We start from the raw sequence: 25,795 nt of genomic DNA, 5'->3' as shown, positions 1-25,795 counted from the left end.
TTATTAATTGTTGCTCTCGGTGTTTGTGGTACTTTTGTTATATTTAGGAAGTGGTCTTATGTGCCCGTGAATTAACTCCTGATTTCTCTTCAATGAGTGTGGTTGGCTTTAGGTTGAGGTCTTTGATCAATTTTGACTTTGAATTTTGTACATGCTGATAATTATAATTCTATTTGCATTTTTCTACATGTCAACATTCAGTTATGTCAGCACCATTGATTGAAGATGCCTTCTATTTTCCTTTTTATAAATTTAGCTTCTAGTAAAAAATCATGTGTTCATAGGTGTGTGTATTAATATCAGGATCTTTGATGCCATTGGTCAACTTGTCTGTTTTTATGCCAATACCAAGTTGTTTCATTACTATGGCTATATCGTATAGCTCGAAGTAAGAGATTGTGATACTTTCAGAGGTTTCTTTAATCTCAGTACTCGGAGGCAGAGGCACGCAAATCTTGTTGAGTTCAAAGCCAACCTGGTCTACAGAACAAGTTCCAGGACAGGCTCAAAAGCTACAGAGAAACTCAGTCTTGAAAACAGAAAACAAAACAAAGAATAAAGAAACCAACCAAGTAAACAAAAAAAAAAAAAAACCCAAATAAGTAAATAAGACTTTAGGCAAAAATCCTGTCTTGTTATAATTACTTTTTGGTGTGTTTGTGTGTGTTTGTGTGTGTGTGTTAGCTTTATATGTACGTATGTTTGTTTCTACATGTATGTGGAGGTGACAGTGGAGGTTAGAGCATTTGCAGAATCCTAGATAGTTGGAGTTATTGATGATTATGAGCTGTATACACTGAGGGACCTGGAATATAACTTGAGTTCTTTCTAAGAGCAGCAACTGTTTTTAACTACTCAGCAATCTTTCCATCCCCATCTTTGAAGCTTTCAGTTAGTTCCAAGACAATTTAATAACTGCGTATGTTATTCATGCACTTACAGTTGAAATGTTATTGAGATAATCTTGAAAAAGCACATGGTAATGTATTTTTTATTGTATATAATAGGAATCATTTGTAGTTTTATTTTACCTTCATTGTGTATAGGCTTGGATGTGGAGTGTGGAGGTCTTGCATGCTACAGCAGGGGTGTAGACTTTAGAAGGAACTTGCAAGTTCCATTCTCTCCTTCTATACTGTGCATCTCAGTGATAGAACAGGCAGTCAGGCGTGACAGTAGGTGTCTCTTCCCATTGAACAAAGGGTTTTAGCTAATAGTCCAAACATTATGAGGTCAGAAACAGAGGTGACCAATGAGTGACTAGCATGGGAAATAAAGATACTGAAGATAAATTGGCCCTTGGATGTACTGCATTCCATCCCTCTACATTTAGAGAATTATTATCAGTTATATTTCTTGTAGTATCTTTATTCTAACAGAAGTCTTCTCTCTGAAAATTTTAAAGTTAAAATGATTTTTTGTATACATATGTTGTAGGTTGCAACTTATTGTATTTATTTGATCTCACCATAATTCTGGCCAGCTTGGAAGTTACTATATTGTTAAATCTGGTCTCAAACTCAGAACAATCCTCCTATCTCAGCATATTGAAGGCTGATATAACAACCATGACCCACTACATTTGTCTTGTAATTTTCTTTTAACATCAGTATTGCACTATGCGACTCAGATGACCTAGCTTAGGCTAAAATTTACAATTCTCTCTCATCATCCCCAAGATTAGAATAAAGGCTGTATATGGTTACAACCAACACAGAGTACAATTTTACTTTAATATCATGCCATTATATGTATTCACACTTTCAGTGCAAACACCGTTTAGATATTGTGATATTATGATTTGTCAACTATTTTGAAATGAAAATGTTGTGTGCTAATTTATATTTTAATTTAATAACTTTAATGTGGTACAACATCATTAAAATTTATTAATACAGAAAATAATATCCAATTCACATCATAACCATCATAGATTTTTCTGTTCCTTGGATGTATTGTATTTATTGGCATATATTCAATGATTAACTATTTCAGATATTGATGTATTTCACAATGTTTATATCTGTGTATTTATCAAAACACAATTAAAGATTGAAGTGACTTGATGTGTTAAGTGAGCTGGTCCTCACATTTTTGCACTTCCCAATCAAATCTAAGCTTTGAGAAGAAGCTGAATGCATCCAGCATTCACCACAACCATCTTTCTTCCTTCTTTCATTTTATCTCTGTCCTTCTCCTCCCCAAACATCTTGTTCATTTTTCTCAAATTTTATTTATTTTTTTACAATTTCCAACTTGTATACAATGGATTTTGGTTATTCTCATTCCCCGTTTCCCTTTCCTATCTTCCTAACTATTTGACTGAAGTCATTATTCCCCTGAATCAATACCTTCTCCATTGGGGTATTTGTGTGTTAGTATTTGTGTGTGTTATGTGTGTGTGTGTGTGTGTGTGTGTGCGTGCTTGTGTGTGTGTCTGTAACTGATATAAACTAGAGTTACTGCCATGAAGATGAGTATGCATGAGGTTTTTTTATTTATTATGAATGGTTACAGCAGTGAAGCAAATAATTAATTACTCCCAAAGCAAACTACCCATCATAATCCCACTTAACATTTTGATTCAATTCTTAATTTTTATGACATGATTTATGACACTTAAGGATAAGAAAAGCACTTAATACTGAAATAGAATTTTCATGTCTACGTTATCAAACTTATTTCCAAAACTTTTACCTGTTCAATATTTCTGATACAATAAAAAAATTTTGATAAAAATACTTGAGTGAAGTTATTTTCCAGATTTAAATGGGGTTAAAAACCATCTTTCTAAATTAATCTTAAAATATCAAATAAAAAATTTCAATGGATAATTAATCTCTAAGAATTATACAATATCTAGTAAAAAACATTATTTTCTCTGAATTAGGAACTTATCAGAAAGGAAAGATAGATTATGTCAATGGTGTCACAAGTCTTGCTTCAATGGAGAAGGTAGATATTCTTTTGCTGATGATGACATTAAAAATATTGTCTCCATGACCATGTTTTTAATCTAGAAATATATTATACATACCAGGTACAGAAGATACTGTTGAACTTAATATAAAATTTTTAGAACTTTTATAAACCTGAAAAATATTAAGACGAGGTTTTGAGAAAAAAAATTATTCAGACCTGGCCTTTGAGAAGACTCAGTGTGCAAGGACATTTCGCTGCCGAATCTGAACACCTGAATTCAGTTCATAGGACCCATAAGATGGGGAAAAAATTACTGTCACACATTTCCTCTTTCCTTCACACAGCAGCTGTTGCATAATCATGACACTCATATAACTACCTCAGTAACTAAATAAATAATAAAAAAAATAATTTAAATCTTTTTGCCATCTTTTTAGCATTATGCGTTTATGACTTACATTGAATAAAGCAACCATGTCTTTATCTTTAAGGAGCCTAAGTCTGCTGAAGTAGTCAAAATTACATTATTTATATTAAATTGTATTTACCATATGGAAGCATGATAAAAATGATGTAAGCTACATCATTTATTCTGATTTCATATTAAGTGTTAATCACAGGTTTTTGAAGCTATATACCATGTCTTATAATTATTATATTTGTAGTATACAAAAATCATAAAGATATTTATGTTTAGTTATTCTTTGAATGAATAGTTAAATATTAAAACCTCAAAATGATGTAGATTAGAATATACCTAAGTTATTTTGGATTCTCTATTGACTCACAGTTTAGCAATTTCTCAGCTACATGAAGGAACTTCATTGCATTTCTGCATGCATCATCAAAGTTTTCCTATATAAAGAAATTAAAGTACTTTACTATAGGAAAATTTTTCACTGAAAATAATTAAAAGTTAATGACTTACAAGGTCTGCAAGGGCATCTGTAAGTCAGTCACTACTTTCTTCTCAGATATCTACATCATCTCTGTACAGTCACACTACTTTTCAAACACATTGATTTTCTAATAAGTTTTTTTATTTACACACAATGTTATTGTTTTAAAAAATCTAGTATCATAAATTGTCATGTTAATTTATAGTATGAATGATTCATAATCCATTCATTCCCACCATACAAAATTATTCTTCCTTTTGTGGAATAGATTGGGGTCATCTAAGCATTCATGGTAATACTTTTTATGTTAGTTACTTGAGTTTATTTTTTGGAGGGTGGTGGTTGGTGGTTGCATCTTAAGGTAGCTAATCAGCATTATAAATAGATTCATGCTCACCTGAATAAGTAAACAGAAAACACAGATGGTTTTCCACTCACAGTATTTCCATAAATTGAAAGTCATGTTGCTTTTATTGTAGTTCTTTTAACAAATTGCTTTGTTTAGAAAGATAGTTCATTGCACAACCTAGGTATAATAAGCTAAAACTCATGATCCTGTGTTTAACTGGGAGTCAGTCTTGACTGACTGTGACTGCAGCTGACCAGAAATATCCAAAATTAATATATACAACTTACAATATTTATATTAATATCTCAGGAAAAGATAAAGTTATACAACTGGTAGATGATCCCTACTAAATAGGCATGGGTTTCCCACCTTAATAAAGTTGAGAAATTATAAGTGTTTCAACTCACAGAGATATGAAGGTCCTTCTTTAAGGTGTATGACTTGATATTTTAACTTCCATTCATAGATCAAAAGTTCTTATTTCACAACACCACATATAATACTGTAGAAAACAGTAAACATCTATAAACATTCTGTTTAAATTGAGAAAATCAGTATTTATACTAAAAAGAGAGAGAAAATGAACGACGGATTCAACTTGCAGCTTGTTCCATGGTCTGTGCCTGAACTAGCTTAGCTATAGACTTTGACACCCATATTTCCTGGCTGATATTCTTGATTTAGCTCTCTATATAACTATATTCATTGTCTCAAAGAAGTAATATCTATAACTAAATATTTTTTCTAATTATTGATGTACTTTCCTTATGAATATATAAATGTTTGAAATTGTGTTTCTTCATTAAAAAATGAAAAAATGAAATGCTTTGAAAGGAAAGAATTTTGTTTATATTTTACTCTGTGTGTGTTCTTCTTACAGAAAGATGGGCATCTGGTGTATTTTAGTTTCTAAAACAAAATTTAGAATAAATTAATAGAACTTTATATTTGTGATATAATTTATTACATTATTTGAGGAAAATTCTTTTATTTATACTTCATTAAGGTTTATATAAAACAGAAGAATATTCAGGTATCTATTTATTATGTACACACACCGAAGGTGTGCATTTGTGCACTACCTTACATACAGACCACAGGTTTAATCCTTAGCAAAAATAATGTCCCCAATTGTAATGATGCTTTAATTTTTATGTGCATTAAATATTTCATCAATTCTTCAATAAGACCCTTGATTCATATCAAGGAATTCTCTGAATCCCATGTTTCAGTTCATTGTTCAAAAGTAGGTAAACTATTTAAGGTTCTTTTACCATTAATACTTTTTTGAGAAAAGTCACTGGATCTCTGTGAAACAGAAATTTATATTCCATACTGCACAGTTATTTTGATAAATAAATGTATTTATGTCTGAGTGTAGTTGTATATGGAGATTGATGGATTCAGCAGGAACAATGGAAAGTTATGCTGAGAAAGCTCCATGCATGATGTGACATTCTAGTAGTCTTGAAGGAGAAACAAATTACAATTAGAACAAGAGCCCTTCAGACATTAGGACTGAACGTTGAATGTGTGCAGGTAAGAGTGATCTGTCTAATGTACCCACAGAAGATCAAAGTGACTCAGTTGTTGACAGGGTTTAAAAGAATTTCCTTTCAAATTTCTTTCTTAAGCAGAGGTACTTTTGTTCTGTCAGTGCTTCTGTTTTCAAATTCTAATCTTTGATCTTAAAATATAATATTTCATCACTAGAATTAATCTGCCTTTCTGGTTAACTTTCAATTTTTTGATGGTGAAGGGTAAATTGAAAATTAATTAATTAAATTTCTATTGCCATTATCTCTGAGTAATCAAATTTGGTTTGATCCTATTACCAGATTTTCTTACATGAGACAATCTCATTAACAACACTGAAGTGTCACTTTAGAGGCATTTTGTAACAGAGATACATACATAAATTAATTATGTAATGTACTTTCTATGCTGAAATGGATGAGGTTTACTCTGCTTATTGTTTGGAAGCAGTATGCTTGCTGAGTGGACTTCTGTAAGAAAAGCATTGTCTAAAACAAAAATAAGTTAAAATAAAGGCATAAAAGATAAGATGAAATTATTAGATACATTTAATAGGGAGTTTAGAAATATTAAAATATAAATGTTTTCATTGACACAGTTTATAAACAATATTTTGTAAAGTCATAGGAATATTTGTAAATGTTTCTTTTACTCTATAATAAGGAAAAGTATAATTATTCTGAATTAATAAATACATTGAAAAAGGAGGAATATAAGTTTATATGTGTGATATCTCCATGCTACTAATATTATACCTTCAAGAATATGACAATGAAATATGCAACTCTTAAGCATATTTCAAATAAGGAATTAACAATAGGTTTTAATGAGTATATTTAGCAAGAGAATTTAAATCCAAATTTGCTCTAATGTATTTTTTCTACTGAAAGTACCAAAGTATAATTACTTATAGTTAAGAAAACTGATCAGTGCTTAAGAAGAAAAATTATAATTCTTTCTTTTCTCTTTATCAGACAGATGTTTATACCAACCAAGGTGTGGAGCTGTTATAACAGAGAACAGAAAACTTATGACATAAAAACTATTTTATTTTGAGAAATGAAAAGACCCACTTTGTGTTAGAAACTCTATAGGAACAAAATCACTGAATGAAAAATATAAGATGTCATAATAATAATAATAATAATATATGTGTGTGTATGTGAGAGAGAGAGAGAGAGAGAGACATAGTATTTTTCTATGAAGAAGAGTACAGCAATTGGCAAATATTAAAAGATCATATCTGACTAAACACAGAATTTGAATCATACTGAGCTGGTTATTGTTACCGTGTGTGTATGTGTGTGTGTGTGAGAGAGAGAGACAGAGAGAGAGATGCCTCTATATTTGAATGAGAGAAGGGAGGAATATGTGGGAGGATCCTGAAGGATACGCAAGAGAATAATAGATGAAATTTTAATAAAAAATAAAAGAAATGATTTTTCTGAATGTCATTGGCCTGTGTGGTCTCAGGTTCTTGGCCTCCCAAACATAGATGGGTATGCACTCCATCTTATGAAGTAACCCTTAACCTCAGTCAGACATTGGTTGGTAAGTCCCATGAGCTTTCTTCAACTATGGAAACAACATAACTTGTAGGCATGTCACTATTATTGATTTAGTTGGTTATAGCATCATGAATAGTAGTCCATAGTGTTAAGGCTCTAGGTAGGGACCAGATCAACTCCTCTGTGTTCAATGCATTGTGTAGATATTGTCTTCAGCAGTAGGGCCTTACTGTTAATCTGTGGAGAATCACCAATAAACTAGGCATCAACCTGGGTTGTTTCCATGTCTTCCCTTTTGCCAAGAATTTAGGTAGATGTAAACCAATCCATTTACTAGAAAATTCACTTGTGACAAGGTGTCAAGGTCACCCATTTCCCTAAACAGAAGCAATTTCCAACTGATAGCAACTTAACATAAAAAAGTGGTTTTCTTCAGGGAGTTTCACTGGAAAAAAAAAGAAACCATGCTTAAACCTAAGTCCCATGATCAGTAGATGCCCAACACAAAACCAACACAGTGGCATTGTGAGGGGGGTCTTTTTGTTATCTAAGTCGGGGGTTCCTTAGCTTACAAACCCTTTGAGTATATATTATGATTTCCAGTTTGGGGTTTATGTGATTTCTTTTTTTTTCCTTTTTTTTCTCATTTTTTTTTATTAAAAATTTCCATCTCCTCCCCTCCTCCTCCCCCTTCCCTCCCCCTCCCTTCCACCCATACCCCCACTCCGCCCCTCTCCAAGCCAAAGAGCCATCAGGGTTCCCTTCACTATGTTAAGTCCAAGGTCCTCCCAGCTCCTTCTAAGTCCAGGAAGGTGAGCAACCAAACTGACAAGGATCACAGTGAGCCCGTCCATGCTGTAGAGTTCATGCTCATCGCCGTTGTCCTTGGTTTCTCAGTCCTCCTCCACCGTCAGCCACATTCAGAGAATCCGGTTTGGTCCCCTGTTCCATCAGTCCCATTCCAACTGGACTTGGTGGTCTCCCGTTAGATCTGTCCCAATGGGTAAACGCACTCCTCATGGTCCTGACTTCCTTGCTCATGATCTCCCTCCTTTTGCTCCTCCTCAGGACCTTGGTAGCTCAATCCAGTGCTTCTATGTGGGGCTCTGTCGTTTTCTCCATCCAATGCCAGGTGAAGGTTCTATGGTGATATGCAAGATATTCATGAGTATGACAATAGGATCTGGACATTTCTGGCACCCTCTACTCAGCTGCCCAAGGAACTAGCTGGGGGCGTCTTCCTGGACACCTGGGAACCCCTCTAGAGTCAAGTCTCTGCCAACCCTAGAATGTCTCCCTTAATTAAGATATATAATTCCTTGTTCCCATATCCACCCTTCTTATATCCCAACCATCCTATTCCCCCAAGCTCTTCCCATCCTCCACTTCACATTTTTCTCTCCCCATCCCCCCAACTGGGGAGATGGGGGGATGGGGAGAGAAAAATGTGAAGTGGAGTATGTGATTTCTATGTTGTAAATATGAGTGTCTGCATCTATTTGTGACGCTTGTACTTTTTCTCTCTTTAATTATTTTGTTATATTTGGATATTTTATTGAGCTCTACATTTTTCTCTGCCTCTCTTCTCCCCTTTGACCCTCCCCCCAAGGTCCCCATGCTCCCAATTTACTCAGGAGATCTTGTGGATTTTTATTGATTATTCTGTAGAGAACTGTTTGTTTTATTTTTCCTGCATTTTAGTAAATATAAATTATTTTCTCATACAGTATATCCTGAGTACAGTTTCCCTTATCTCTACACCTACCAGTTCTTTCGTACCTCTCCTTCCATCTGGATTTGCTCTCTGTTTCTCATTCATAAAGAACAGGCTACTCAGAGATAACAACAAAATCTAACACAATGAAACATGATAAAATATTAAAAATAAGATCTAATTTGGAAATAACAAACCGGCAGAAGGAAAAGATACCAAAGAAAACCAGTTGAATGGTTCTCTTCTGTTTTACATGTTTTCAATTTCCATAGTTAATATTTATTAGATTTTTTGCAGTACATTCTTCAGCAGCAGTGTAAGAAACAATGAACAGAAGTAAATAACTGAGAACTTAACATTTTGATTGATTTTCATACCCTCAACTAGGCCCAAAAGATTGTATTCTTCTAGCACTATAAATGGACAGCTAGACCTCACTGATAAAGGCAACACCTGCAAAACTCATATTCCATGAAGAAGTCGAGCTGGTGCCTGCATAGAATCTTCACCCCCACCTTCTAGCATCCTTGTACAGGAAGGTACTCTGTAGGCTTCCCAAAGACAAATATATAACCAACTCAGGCATAGAGCCATCATCAACCATCTGTCCTGTCTGCAAAATATGTTAAGGCAATTCGGGCACAAAATTTGCTCAAGGCCCACTTCACGACATGGAACTTGTACCTTTTAGAGTTTGGGTGTCCAAGAACGAGAGACTAGTATCCCAGATACCTAGGTAAAACCAAATGCTGCAGGTCTAAAATAATGCAGCAATAAAGTGACTCCTAACAATATTCTGCAATAAGTTGTCTCAAAGCCTGGACAAAAGGCTATTTAATATATTTAACCTATTTAACATATCAAGGCTGTTTTCTTTCATTCCCTTTCATTTCCTTTCTTCCTTTCCTCTATAGTTCTTTAATTTTCATTCATTATATTAATAGATCAGTGCCTTAATCAGCCATCATCAGAGAGGTTACTTCTGCACAAGGTGGTAATACAGAGACACACACATAAACACATGCAGAGAAAGAGAAAGAGAGAGAGAGAGAGAGAGAGAGAGAGAGAGAGAGAGAGAGAGAGAACAGCAGAACACAAAGCTTTATATAGTCTTCCCCAAATTCTCATTCCTCAGAATCAGGAAGCCCTGTGGAAGAAAAGGTGAAAAGATTGTAAGATCCAGAGTGGATGGAGGACACCAGGAGAACAAGGCAGCAATGCTCATATAAACTCAGCCTCTGAAGCAACAAACACAGGGCTGATATGACTGTACCAGGTCCTCTGCGTATATGTATTATAACTTTAGCTTTAGTGTTTTAATGGGACTCCTGAGTGTGTGATTCAGTGGGTAAGGAAAAGTGTTCTTTTGGATCTGCAGAGGATCTTGTTCACTTACCACACTCATATCAGTGGTTCACAGCCACACCTATCTCTAGGTATGGTGCATCTGATGTCCTCTGATCTCCTAGGTCACCACCACACATGTGGTTCATATACATGCATAAAATTTATGAAAAATTAAAATTAAATAAAAACCTTAAAAAGGAGATGTTAATTCCTGATGAAATTTTCTTTCTCTTTTAAACTAATTATAAAATAACTATTTCCATATTTAAAAATATTTCTGGACTAGCAATTAATTATAATATTAAATTTATATTGTGTACCTAAAAGTGTGTTTAAATGCATTCATCTGATTTTTAGATCCTTTACTATTCAATCATATATAAATGAACACAGATTTACATTACATTAATAAAGGGATATTTAGATATTTATACCATTTGGATAGCAAAGATGAGAGAAAATGTGTAATATGTTACAAGTCATTCTATGTGCATTTTTTGTATTTTTTGATTTAGATTAAGTTTCAAAGTGTACATCCTAAACTTAATGATTATTTTAAATCAGTCAAGTATGCCAATCATCTACCTAGTTATTTCTGGAGATGCTATAATAACAAATATTTGATCAACTTTTTCAATGATTTTGTTTGAGAATACACACTCCAAGTAAAATCAAAGCATATTGAAGGATACATAGATATCTCTCAGAAGAAAGTTGAACACAGAAAGAAAATTTCAAAATGTATTATTGTATTATTAAATAAACAAAGATTCACAGCTTGCATTAATAAGAGAACACATATAGCTTTTTAGTAAACTCTCCTTATATGTGATCTGGAATTTTAAAACATTTGCAGCAAGATATTCATGAGAATGGCAATAGGATCTGGTCATTTCTGGCACCCTCTCCTCAGCTGCCCAAGGACCTAGCTGGGGGCGTCCTCTGGACACCTGGGAACCCCTCTAGAGTCAAGTCTCTGCCAACCCTAGAATGGCTCCCTTAAGTAAGATATATAATTCCTTGTTCCTATATTCACCCTTCCTATATCCCAACCATCCTATTCCCCCAAGCTCTTCCCATCCTCCACTTCACACTTTTCTCGCCCCATCCCCCCTCCCCCCCATCCCACCCCATCCCTATGTTCCCATTTTTTGTCCGGCAATCTTGTCTACTTCCAGTATCCAGGAGGATAACTAATAGAGACAGAGCCCCACATTGGAGCACCGGACTGAGCTCCCAAAGTTCTGATGAGGAGCAGAAGGAGAGAGATCATGAGAAAGAAAGTCAGAACCATGAGGGATGCGTTCACCCACTGAGGCGGCAGGACAGAACTAATGGGAGACCACCAAGTCCACTTGGAATGGGACTGATGGAACATGAGACCAAATCGGACTCTCTGAAAGTGGCTGATGGTGGAGGCTGACCGAGGAGCCAAGGACAATGGCGATGGGCTTGGTCTCTACGACATGGACGGGCTCTGTGTGAGCCTTGTCAGTTTGGTTGCTCACCTTCCTGGACCTGGAGGGAGTTGGGAGGACCTTGGACTCAACATAGTATAGAGAACCCTGATGGCTCTTTGGCCTGGAGAGGGAGGGAGTGGGGGTATGGGTGGAGGGGAGGGGAGGGAAGAGGGAGGAGGAGGGGAGGAGATGGCAATTTTTAATAAAAAATAAATAAACTGGGAAAAAATAAAAAAAAAATATTTGATAGTACTCTCTATCCTGGGCAAGCAAATAAGCTTCCACACAGTTTTTAATATTTTCACTAAATTCATGACAACAAAGGCAAAACAATTTACTGAACAAAATGAAGGAAAAGAAATATCTATATTCTGAGCTCCTGAAATACCAAGTTTTAGATACTGAGTTTGTGATTTTTTGGTTCCTTTCTGGTGAGAGGGTTTTATTTCCTTGTCCATGAATGTGTCTGTTATCAAATGATAATGGAAATGACTTTAGTATCTCATTTTAGATTTCAAGGAATTTAAAGCATTCAGACACTTATGAGTGCGGCAACATATTTTTCAGTTTAAGACATAAAGTTTGGTAGCTTGTCGTAAGATAAAAACATGAAATTCCAATGCCTTTCCCCATTCCTGCCCCAGGAAGTCTCAAGCTCATTTCACGGATTTGAAATTTTCTAGGTCAAAAAATGCTGGGTCTTCTAGTTATGAGACTATTATTACCTATCAAACCAGAAGGCCAGTACATTAACTTACTGGCTTCCAAACAAGGTCTATGAGTTAAGCTGTTATGAATTCTTAATTGTTCTAACCTTTCTCAGGTACAAGAAACAAAAAGGAAATAAATGTTAGGTGAAATAATTGTTGTGCATATGCACATACCTTGATAAAGTAGACTTTGTTGTGATGGTTTTGCATTATAAAATGTGGGCTGGGTACATATAGATAATTTGGTGCTGACATAGCTTATATTGGGCATGTTATATTAGAAGGTGCTATATGATTAGAATCATAATGTAATAATTAATTTAATAAAATTAATACATTATTACAGACATATTGTTTTCATAATTTCCTGTTCAAGATTCTGTTTTATTATACTTAGTTGTTATATCTTTTAGCATATTCTTGATTATAAATTTTCAGAGACATTTCTTGTTATTATTCATTTATAAAATGAGTTATATAGCACATTATAAAATTCTCATGTTTGAGGTAATCATACCATTTTCTTACAAATAGACTGCTGTTTGGGATATGGTCAATGGATAAAGGTATTATTTCCACTACCACATAGAAAAGATTATTTCAGCTTGATTACCAGTGTTGATTTGGGTAGTGATCATGTGGAATAAGTTTGTTGTCAGTGTTTCCTACTAAAAATTAATTTTTTATTGATGTTGCTTTTCTTTTGAGTTATATATTTACTTTTGTAGCAGGAGGCTACTTGTTGGTTCCTGGCATCTCTGCAGATCAGCCCCAAAATAATCACACAGAAACCATATTATTTGCAATACTGTTTGGCCAATAGCTTAAGCATATTTCTGGCTAACCCTTAAATCCTCAAGTAACCCATCTCCATTAATTGGGGAATCTTCAAGAGGTTGTGGCTTACCGACTAAAGTTCTGTCTCTGGCAGGACTACATGGCTCTTTCTGACTCTGCTTTCCTTCTCCCAGAATTCAGTTTTCGCTACCTACCTCTATTTCCTGCACAGGTCCAAGACAGTTACTTTGTTAACCAATGCTATTCACATATACAGAGGGGAATCCCACATCACCTCCCCTTTTCTGTTTATGTTAAAAAGGAAGATTTTAACTTTAACATAGTAAAATTACATATAACAAAACAGGTGTCAAGCAAGAATTATAGTTATAATATTTATATCTACTTTATATTTTATTATAGCTAAGGAAAGCTATAACTATAACTACCTATTATTCTTCAACTCCATCAAAGACTTCAGAAGGATGTAATATTACCTAAGTAAAGAGGAAGTGCATTGTGAGCAACTTCCAAAACTATAGAATTGACAGAGACATCTCACTGCCTGAACAATCACCCAAGTTCTTTGTACAATTGGGGCATCCATCTTCAGCCTACAGGTACATAGTATCCAGCAGACTTTTCCATGATGCAGAAAAATTCAAAGACAGTTCTGCCTTTATTAGCAGTTTGTCAGTCTCTTTATTTTGTGTCCTGCAAAATGTCTGGCAGACTCTTTCATGAAGCAAGAAACCTGAAGGATGGTCTCACCTTTAGGCAAGTTCAGCATTTATTTCTCTGTGGGTCCTGCAATTCCAATTCATCAAGCAGTCTATTCAAGAGCAGTTTCTTGCCCAAATGACTTACAAACTCCATGAGGAGACTCTTTGATGCCCATCTTCTTCTTGAAGTAATTGGTGCTGCCAGGAACAGATGTGTCTCATTATCATCAAAAGTCCTAAGTAGTTAAAACATTTTAAATGGCATATTCTGTAGTCTTTGAAATATTTGAAGAAATTCTGTTCATCTGAAATAAATCTCTGTACACCTAGAAAATTTAACTAACATGACTACAAGCTTAACTATTAGAGGTGATTATTTATTAACCTATATTTCTTAATGATGCATTACATTTTTAAATGAGCTGCATAAACACAATATCTTACTCAAGAGTAGAAATATACATATCACATAATTGACCTTAATTTTGTATCAATAGACCAAGATCTATACCAATGGAAATCTCTATAGCATAGGCCCCTTTAAATGTAAACAAACATTTATAGACATTATTTGGGAATATGGGCATAGTTCTCTCTATACTACTTCCTGCTTTATGTCTGGCAAAATAATTTTGGGGGGTCTTCACATGACCTTTTAGGGGGTCTTGGTGAATCAAACCACATTAGCCTAGAATGAATGCACAGGTTCTCATCATCTGTGGAAACAAAAAAAGAACCTCTTTTCCAAATGAATATATTCTTAGACTCAAATTTTGAAGTCAAGATACTTTTATGTTGTTTTATCTTAGGAGTCCATACAATGAAATATCTCATTATGTAGCTCTTTATAAGTGAAACATTAAAAACTTCCTCAAATATATACATAATCTGAACTCACTGTGTGTACTCCAACTTTATTTAGCTTATTTTTATTAATTTATTGCATTTTCTATAAATTTAATATTTATTTTATTGTGTTTACTCCTTATTCTATGACTCTCTACTCTGTCTCTTTAAAGACTTTGTTTTATACTTTTTATAAACAATATACTTCCTTTTATAACTCTCTATACTCATTTTATTCTGTCTCCCAAGCCTACATATATTTATCCATTTAGAAGTCTTTTGTCTGAATCTGTCCTATTGTGGATTTATGCTGCTTTACTGTCTTGAAGAGCTTTTAAAACGGTAAGCATCTTGGTTGAAGCTGCTCTGGATGCTGGCTCTGGCTCTCTCCAATTTCAAAATTGTGGAGGTACCATTACTGCCAGCTCAGGGACCACCACATAGGAGCTGCATTCAACACTTTAACTCTGATAATGAGCATGCAGCAATACAACCATTTTATCTGAGTAATAGCTAAATATGCCATGCAGAGCATTTCATGCCCTGGAAATATCTGTGTAGGGTAGCAAGAATATGCCATGCTCTCCTGCTGTGCCCTCCTAGCAATCCTGATCCTGCTACCTGCCAAGGTGGGGAGCACTGAGTTGTGAGAATGGTCTCAGACTTTCCCAAGCAGACATCTAAGCACCTGGGAACACAAACCCCATTCAAGTGCTCCATTGGCGAACCTCCCCACAAAGAGCCAGAACCATTAGTAATGGTGAACCAGGAAGCTGCTGTTTTGAAACTGGCTTTTTTTCTGCTACTACTGAATCAAGAAAAACTCTCTTAAAGGAGCCACAGCATGCTGCCTACAAGCAAAACCCATTCGGGGGGAAAATGTGGCTAAATTTGTTTTTATTGTGTGTATATCCAGAATTTCTTTTGGAACACTCTCAGGTTTTTTTTTTTTTTTTTATTTCAAATTCCTTTTTTTTCTCATTTTTTTTATTAAAAAATTCCATCTCCTCCCCTCCTCCTCCCCCTTCCCTCCCCTCCGTTCCACCCATACCCCCACTCCGCCCCTCTCCAAGCCAAAGAGCCATCAGGGTTCCCTTCACTATGTTAAGTCCAAGGTCCTCCCAGCTCCCCCTAAGTCCAGGAAGGTGAGCAACCAAACTGACAAGGCTCACAGTGAGCCCGTCCATGCTGTAGAGTTCATGCTCATCGCCGTTGTCCTTGGTTTCTCAGTCCTCCTCCACCATCAGCCACATTCAGAGAGTCCGGTTTGGTCCCCTGTTCCATCAGTCCCATTCCAACTGGACTTGGTGGTCTCCTGTTAGATCTGTCCCACCGTCTCAATGGGTAAATGCACTCCTCACGGTCCTGGTGCTCCAATTTGTAGTAGGAGTCTACCTATTGGTTTCCGGCTGCTCAGCAGCTCAGCCCTGAAATATCACACAGAAACCATGTTATACATTTTATTTAATTTTATATTCCAACCACAGATCTCTTTTCCACACCTACCCCTGCAACTCCCTCCCCAAGGCCATCCTATTCACTCCTCCCAAAGGAAAAGTAAGGCCTCCTACTAGGAATCAAAAAAGTTGAGGCATGGCCAAGCAACCCTGCCCCCTCCCACCCCACACACACACACACATTAAGGAATTCTACCAAAGGAAATGAACTCCAAACAACTAGATTATGCATTAGGGCTAGATCCTGGTTCCACTGACAGGGGTTTATCAGATAGACCAAGCTACACAACTGTCTCTCACATGCAGAGGGCCTAGGTTGGTCCCATGGAGGATGCACAACTGTGGTGGGTATTAGTTCCCGTGAGCTTGGTTCAGCTTTCTGTGTAGATTTCTCCACTATGATCTTGACATTCCTTGTTCGTATATTTCCTCCTTCTGCTCTTTGACTGGATTCCCAGAGATAAGTCTGATGCTTTGTTGCGGATCTATCTCTGCTTATGGCTGCATCTGTTACTGGATGAAGACTCTATGACTACAGTTGGAGTATTCACCTATCTGATTAGAGTGAAAGGCTAGTTCAGACACCCTCTTCACTATTGCTTAGGGTCTTTGCTGGGTTCATTCTTGAGGATTCCTGGGAATTTCCCCAGCACCACCTTTCCCCCTACCCTCATAATGGCTCACTCTATCAAGATCTCACTTTCATTGCTCTCCTACTCTGTCCTTCCCCCAGCTAGACCAATCATCATGCTGGGCTTTGATTATACGGCATGGACGGGATCTGTGTGAGCCTTGTCAGTTTGGATGCTCACCTTCCTGGACATGGGGGTAGTTGGTAGGTCCTTGGACTTCCCATAGAGTAGGGAACCCTGACTTCTCTTTGGCCTGGAGAGGGAGGGAGTGGGGGTATGGGTGGAGGGGAGGGGAGGGACATGGGAGGAGGGGAGGGGATGGAAATTTTTAATAAAAATAAAATAAAATAAATTCAACTCTCAGCTTGAGATTTAGCTTTGGACTCATTGGATCATAGTTTCATTGTGCTTACTATTTCCCAGGAGATTCTATTTTAATGGGGTTGATCTCTTATTAATCACAGCTGACCACTAAACTGTTGCCCTAATAAAGTATTGTTTTCAACTTAGTACTGCTGTGCCCTTTTAAATCAGTTTGTTCTTTTCAACCAAAACATTACCAACATACACACATCTTAGTCAAATATCACACAAGTAGCCCCAAGTCTATTTCCTAATTAAGTTCTTGATCAGTCTGAAAACTTATCAGCCAGTGCTTCACTGTCTGCATCTCCCTCAACATTACCTTCCCAGTTACCGCAACAACAACTAATTAATCCTAGCCCATTCAATGCGTTTTCTACTGTAAAAGTTCAACGTTCTCCATCATTCTTCAACAAAATAGTCCAAAGGCATAGACAGTCATATGGGTAGGTCCATCTTCCCCACGCTCATCTGTTGTGATACAATTTCCGTTTTAGCTTGTTTTCTGTTGCTGTGACAAAGTACTCTGACAAAAGGCAAATTCAAGTTGAAAATAATTATTTGTCTTGCACTTCAGTTCTAAAGGAAACTTAGGGCAGGAAGGGAAAGCAAGAACTTAAATCAGAAGTCAAGGAAAAATACTGCTTGTTGGCTCCCTCTGGCTCATACACAGGTTCATGCTTTAGTAGCTTTCTTTTACCACCCAGTGCCTTTTGTGGATTGGTGGTAAAGCCATCTGTAAGCTGATCACTTATATATCAATTGATAATGAAGACAAACTCCCAAAAACCCATCAACTGACCATTCACAATTTCTCAGTGATCAGTGGAGTTGGTGGGGGACAGAGTGCGAGAGCAATGATATCTTGATATATGGTGCCATTATGTGGTTAGGGAGGAAACTCATGAACTCTAGAGCCACCGCAACGGTGGGTCCTCCATGGAGCCGACCTAGGCCCTCTGCATGGGAGAGACAGTTGTGTAGCTTGGTCTATCTGATTATCCCATAAAAGTTGGAGCAGAATCTGTCCCTGGTTTATGATCTAGCTGTTTGGAGACCATTCCCTATGGCAGAATGTGTATTAAGGCTGAGCAAGGTGACCCAGTATGAGGAGCAGGGTCCCACAAGCCTGTAAAAGATTCAGAGATAGCCCCTATTCCCACTCTTAAGAGTCCCCAAAGGACAAAGGTATACACTGTAACATACATGCAGACTGCCTAGGTCAGCCCTGTGAAGGCTTCCTGGCTGTGTGCTTAGTCTAAGTCCCTATGAGTCCTGTCAATAGTTTAGCTGGTAAAAAGCAGGCCTGAAGGTTCATATGGTATCTCTGACTGTTTTTGTTGCCCTTTTGGGGCCCCTTCCTTCTATTTGGTTGCCTTATCCAGCCTTGAAATGAGGGTTTTTCATTGTCTATTTTTTTGTCTTTTTTTGGTCTTTTAGTACTCTTCTTCTTTTTTTTTTTTTTTTTTTCTGAAGAGAATAGAGGATGAGTGGATCTGGGGAGATGGGAGATGTCAGGGAGCTGGAAGGATTGGAGGGAGGGGAAGCATTGTTCTAGATGTATTGTGTGAAAGAAAAAATCTATTTTCATTAAAATAAATCAAGAAATAAAGATATATAATAAAACTACATCTAATAAAAGGTCACACGATTATATGAGCACTTGACACTCTTAGAGACAAGAACAAAATGAAAATTGTATGAAACTATGTTAAATCATAAGCAAAAAACGAAAAATACTTTTCAGTGTCTATTTAATATTTAAGTAAAGATGAAAGAAAATAAACATATAATTAAATTATTCTGCTCCTGATGATAACTATACACACTTGCTCAGGAGTATGATATGCCATATGTGTTAGTATGTTTTTGCCTCTCACGTGAATGTGAGGGCATGTATCTTACAGAAGACACTAACTAATTTACATGCTTACAAAGTCAGTTTGCTCACTAAGTTAATCAACTAACTTCTTATAAACTTTAAGTGTTGGGAAATCTTGATTTAGTTGTGAAGTTACAAAATGTTAGTTGAAGCCGGGCAGTGGTGGAGCACACCTTTAATCCCACCACTCGGGAGGCAGAGGCAGGAATATCTCTGAGTTTGAGGCCAGCCTGGTCTACAAGAGCTAGTTCCAGGACAAGCTCTAGAAACTACAGGGAAACCCTGTCTCGAAAAACCAAAAAAAAATGTTAGTTGATTTAACATATATTAAATTGCTATTTCTAAAGTTGGTATCAACAATAACTTATTTCTGTTTGAATACACAGTAGCATATTATGTTTATATAATTGATTAATAATGTTTCTAATGCTCTCAGAAAAAATTATCCATCAAATAAAAAATATTTTCATGTCAACCAACACATGCTGTGAACATGTTTGAATCTTCATAGTTTTAAAATAGATTAGAAGACCATGATAAATTCTTTTACTCAAATTCTTGGAAAATTAAGTGTTTTGAATAAAATCATATTATGATGACTTTCTTCTATTTTGAACATTATTGAGCTATAAAATTTCTGAAAACCTTACAACACCTCTCATTTCATGATTGTCAATAGGTTTTAAAAATCAAAAGTGTAGATTGTCCAAAAATACACATGAATTTTAATGTTAACAGAAATACGGTTTATTTAAGCAAAATACAAATGCACCTAGGCTTATGTACAATTTTTCCTTCTGTCTTCCTCACTGTACAAGGTGTTCAGGGATCAAAAAAAAAAGTACATTCTCCCAGGTACATCATGTTGATAAGTTCATGGTTTTTGTGTGCTCAGAATTCTTTTCTAAATGACATAAACTTGTTCAAAACATCACCCAGAAGCCCATTTGCTCTCACAAGAGACTTTTTAATTAGCAGTTGAATCTGTGCCTTTTCACTGTATTTTTGCAATGCTAGCAACAACTTAAACCACATTATTAAATTATGAAAAAATATATAAATCTCTGTGGACTTGTTTAGTGTTTCAGGAGCTAGAAGTAGTGATCTCTATGCCTCTAGGGTTTGGGCATGAATTGTTTAAAATTTTTGTAATGATGTCATTAAATATTTAATAATATAATATTTTGAGCACCTTTAAAATATAAAAGACATTAAAAATTAACCTTCGTAGTTTATGAAATGTTACCTGAGCAAATTTGATTAGGAGTCTACCAAGATCTCTGAAGAATAAGTTATGCTAGGAGATGCAGTTTTCTGTGAAACCAATAAATCATAATTCAAGGATTGACTAAAATATATAATAAACAGTAATCATCTACAACTATTTTACAAGACTGTAGTTTGCTTAAAATATTAAAGTATTATTTTTATTGTTATGTTCTACATGCTGCTTACTACATCATATCTAAAAGTTAATAGTAACTGTTCTATGTATTACAGAGTTCTACTCTAACATACAATGAAAATATTTGTTATATTTCCTCATATTTCAATGTTTTTTCTGTTATTTACTTTCTTTTGTATTATCCCATAATTCAGAGTCATTCATTGGAAGTTTTCCTGTGACTTTTTCATTTTTGAATTGTAATCCAAAACAAACTTAATGCATACTGAATACTTAATAGTAAATATTATTGAAATAAGGCTAAGGCAAATACAAGTACTATATTTTACATATTCTCCTTAAAAATCTGTGCTTACTTAGTATGCATGTGCTGTACTTCTCAAGCATATGTCAGATCAGTAATGAGCTATCTATGAAATGCATTAACTCTTATTAGGAGACATAAATGTGTTGAGTAGAAAAGAATTTAATATAACATCAAGTGTCAAAAAATCACTTATTGGTGACTTAAAGTTTTGTTCAATTTTAAATTGCATGCAAATCTAAGGACTAATTACAATTGATTTTTTTTGGAATAGTGAAGCAAAATTTCTAGAGATCTTATTTTTTCAGTAAATTTTTAATGAAACAATTAAGTTTCCTTGATATCACTTGAGGTACAGCAGGGCTGATTAAATTTGATTAGACTACCTCTGTCTTAAATGAAATTGTTAAAATACATCGGCCAACTTCAATAGGTTAGTGCTTTATAGAAAAACATAATACACTGTGTGATGTGTAATGATATCATTCATTTACAAATAACAGAAAGGAGTCTTTGGACTGTGGAGTTCTATGATTTGGAAATGTCACTGTGTTAGTTGCATGTTTTTTTAAAGTAGATATTGGACACTAATTCTTGACAGATACCTGATATTTTATTCAATCTATGCAAAATATTTGCACTTACAAAAAAGTGGGTGACATTGCTGACTCTTCATTTCCTTCCTTGTGAAATACTTCTTTAAATTTACAAGTTCTACTTATGTATTCATTAGATAAACCAGCAGGATGTTTTATTATGTCTAGACACATATTACAAATTTTCATTGAGATGAATTATGCAGTATCATGTCTTCCTTTTTCCAGAATTGCAAATCTTCATATACATCATATAATTGGGGTTAGGACTATTCAATGTATCTCCCCTTCAAAATGAAACAGATGTCAGAAAGATCTGAAACATTAAAAATGAAAATAACTCTAAACTTTAAGGCAAAATGAAAATAAGAAACAAGCAATAAAGTATCCACACCACCTCCAATGGTAGCAGAGAAAAAGCTATGTGATTCAGGCAAAACCTAAGGTTGGAAGTAGTTCATTCTCTCTCTCGTGTCTTTAAGAACTATGAAGAGCAGAGAAAATTGAAGTCAGCAAACATTATACAAAGCTGTCTAGGAAAACTTGAAAACTGCAGAGAGGTTACAGGGAGTGTAGTCCCAGTGTCAAAGGTTTGTAAATTAGCTGAATGGAGTTTGTCATCCTGTTTATAAGGAAAAGGCTCGATGAATGTAGGGTTAATGTCATGAACGGGACATGGGAACGATTTATCTTGGGAGAAATTGATTTTAGAAATATTCAGAATATTATTGAAAATGGTCTATATTTTTATATTTCTTTTCCCCAAAGGAAAAAATAAAAACATGCATTCAGTGGTTTGGAGAAGGTAAAGAAAATGCTTCCACATGTAACAATGGAAATGTAACAAAGGCCAAGGAATTGAAAGAAAGCTTGAAAGATTTCATATGATAAAGGCATTCAAAACACACGGAGATTGGGACTATGGCTTGATGAGCCATGAGCAGGGTTAGGCAGAGGAGACAAAAGAGCTGGATTTTCCAAGGCTATATTTCTCATGGAAGCAAGTGCTGTAGACTTACTTTTCACTATATTCTGGAAAATAAAATAACATGGATGATTGAAGTGTTATGAGAATTGCAAAATAAACAATTACTTATTCTCTAAGGGGCTGCATGAATAAGTGTTCTCCACGTGAGTTTTTCTTTTCAAGTGTCATGTGGCCTCAGTGCCATCCCTATTTTCTTGCGAACTCCTATGTTTTCCTGGGCTATTTTGTCTAATCATTGCCAAAAGCAAATCAGTATTAAACCTTCTGCTGTGTCTGTTCAGTTCCTTGGCTAGTGGCCAAGATGTACTTCCTGCCAGACTCTCTGGAAGATGTCTTCTCTCTCTGGGGATTTAGTCCACCTTGGTTTCTTTAATGACTTTACATGTGCCAGACACTTTCTCAAGGTATTGAAGACTGGCTCTTTACATTAATTAATTTCCCATCCCTACTCTCATTTCTGTAGTTACCAGCAAGCTGGGAGCAGGTGTTTCTTCCCATTGTTCTGCAAGCTGCTTTGTGTGGGCTTTGACCCATCTATCATGCAAAGAGAAAGACTCAAGTTTGTTTATCATCTGCTTTACCAATCTCCCCTCTAGCATTGTACTTTCTACTTTTCTGTAGCTTCCCCAAGTGTTCCGTTTTTCCTATAAATTTTTTTTATTAAAATAAGTTATGCCCATTTCCCTGAATTTCAAACTAGAAATACTTTTTTACTAATTTATTAAGCATTGACTCAGAGTATCTTAACTTCCTGCTTAACCAATTTCTTTCAGGCATTTTAGTTATGTCTATTTGACATGATTTTTGCTGTGTTTTTTTTATTTTTACATCTCATCTTTTCATCAAACCTTAGAACCTCTGTGAGGACGTGGGATGGGGAAAAACATAATCAGAAAACATTCTGATGAAGAAAAAAATATTTCCAATTAAAATAATAAAGAAAAAATATGAATAATTTTTAGCCAAGAATATAAACTATACTGGCAAATTCATGATAACAATCATAGCAGCCTCTGATATACTTTGTTTAGCATTTCAAGGTAGTTATATCTACGTAGAAATCTATAGTTTTCTCTTTTGTACTAAAAATATAAATTAAACTTGCAGTCTGCATTTTTTATTAACTCATTCAGCTCCCTAGGATTCTATTAAAGTCAGTGCTTTATATGTGAGAATTAAGAAGTTCAAAATAGTATAGATGTCAGGTGGTACTTTGATATTAATCACACATGCACCCTGGAGTGTAGTTAGTGTTGTAATTAAGTTACTCTTAATAGTGCTAAACCATGTCCTGGAGATATAAAAGAGGTGCCTTCTAATGATGCCTAGTTGGTAACCAGAGAACAGTGAAGACCCTGTGAAAATTACATCATTATTTTGACCCCTGCTTTCCCAGCTTCTCTTCTGACTGATCTTTAATTCAAAAACTGCATTTCTACTAAACATTATGAGTGTATAAATATAAGCTGGCTTTTCAATTCTGTTAGTTTGTTGTTGGCTGGTGGATTAGATTTTCCTGGGGGTAATTTCTTTGACTCAATAGACACCCAATTATAATGTAGGACACAGGAATATAACATTACAAATAGGTTACTTGTGTATTTTAATATTAGATTTTTCTTCAGTTCAATGAAGGTAATGTTAATGATACATTCTCATGAGTCTACATTCCTTCTGAAACATTTTCTTTGATCTCTAATTCATTTTTGTGTTATTAAATTAATTTAACACTGAAGGTGATTCATTAAGGAAAGTGCCAATATATTAATGTAAGGATTTACATGTCACACAGAGCACTGTCCAAGGTGTGAATATCCATCAAATAACTTTAATTAATATAATGGAACTTGGGCATTATTTGGAGTCTTTGAGTGCGATGAAAAGATAGAGTTTTGTAGTCATAACAAACTGTTCTCAACATTCAATGACTGTTATACTAATAAAGAGCTTTTCCTCAACAAAATGTTTATTTGAACATGTATTATCGTGTTCAATTTTCAATTTAATTACTATGATTACTGGTATAATTTATATAAAATATTTTGCAGTGGATGGGGATTTTGATAACATCTTAGGAAGAGAGTGGTGAATCTGAAAGCACTGGCTCTTTTATTGAACAATGAGGAATAGATGATATGTGGAACAATGCTATTTTCTATATTAAGACAAATTATTCATTAATTATGAAAGTGATGCTATAATCAAATTTAAACAGGTCCTGGACCTTCTGTTCTGTTTGCTTTGCTGGATAACTGATGTAGTTTTTTGAATGGATGACTAGTGGAGATTTTCTAGAAAATTTCCTTCACATGCAAAGCTGAAAAATCAAAATGGCCTAGCTTACCACACAGCATTTCCATATAATCTGTCCCAAAACTAAATTTGAAAGGTGTTGTTAAGATGAGTGTCTATATATAAAAATAAAGTAAGAGGAGTTAAGAGCGGGTTTAAATATTTGGCTTGTAAGTTCATGTTAGGAGTTTAATATAAGTTAGTGCCACTATGTCATAAGCAAAATAATCAAATTGTAATAGATTCCTTAGATTCCTTTTTAAAAAAATTGGAGGAGGACTGAGAAACCAAGGACAATGGCAATGAACATGAACTCTACAGCATGGACGGGCTCACTGTGAGCCTTGTCAGTTTGGTTGCTCACCTTCCTGGACTTAAGGGGAGCTGGGAGGACCTTGGACTTAACATAGTAAAGGGAACCCTGATGGCTCTTTGTCTTTGGAGAGGGGTGGAGTGGGGGTATGGGTGGAAGGGAGGGGAGGGAAGGGGGAGGAGGAGGGGAGGAGATGGAAATCTTGAATAAAAAAATGAGAAAAAGAAAAAAAAAAGAAAAAAAAAGATTTATTATTTGATGTTTTTGAGTATTTTGCGTGCATGTTTAGTGCCTGTGGTGGTGAGAAGGTCTTGAATCCCCTTGAGTTGAAGGTAAGGATATTGGCATATGGTGATGTGTGGGCTTGACATCAAACACCAGGTCCTCCACAAAAAATGAAATTGCTCATAATTGTTGACTATAATCTCCAGCAACAATGGTACATTTCTTCTTCCATATTTAAATTTTATTTGATTTGTTTGGATGTTTTGCCAGCATGTGTATCTGAGCTCCTCGTGTATAATACCCACAAATTACAGAAGAGGTCATGAAATCATCTGAATTTGAAATCATAGAAAGTTGTATGAGTCACCAAGTACTTTTTTGGGTCAGAATCTGTCATCTGAAAAAATAGCAACTTTATTTAGCAACTAAGCCAACTCCTCATTCCCTTGATTTATTTCACTTTCAAACATTATAGCTTACAGTAGTACCGGTAGCCAGGGCAGACAGAATATGGAGCTTCAAACATGATCCTAATACAATTAACAAAT

This window comes from Arvicola amphibius, chromosome 4, assembly GCF_903992535.2.
Source record: "Arvicola amphibius chromosome 4, mArvAmp1.2, whole genome shotgun sequence".
NCBI classification, from domain to species: Eukaryota; Metazoa; Chordata; class Mammalia; order Rodentia; family Cricetidae; genus Arvicola; species Arvicola amphibius.
Note: the sequence above shows the minus strand (reverse complement) of the source record.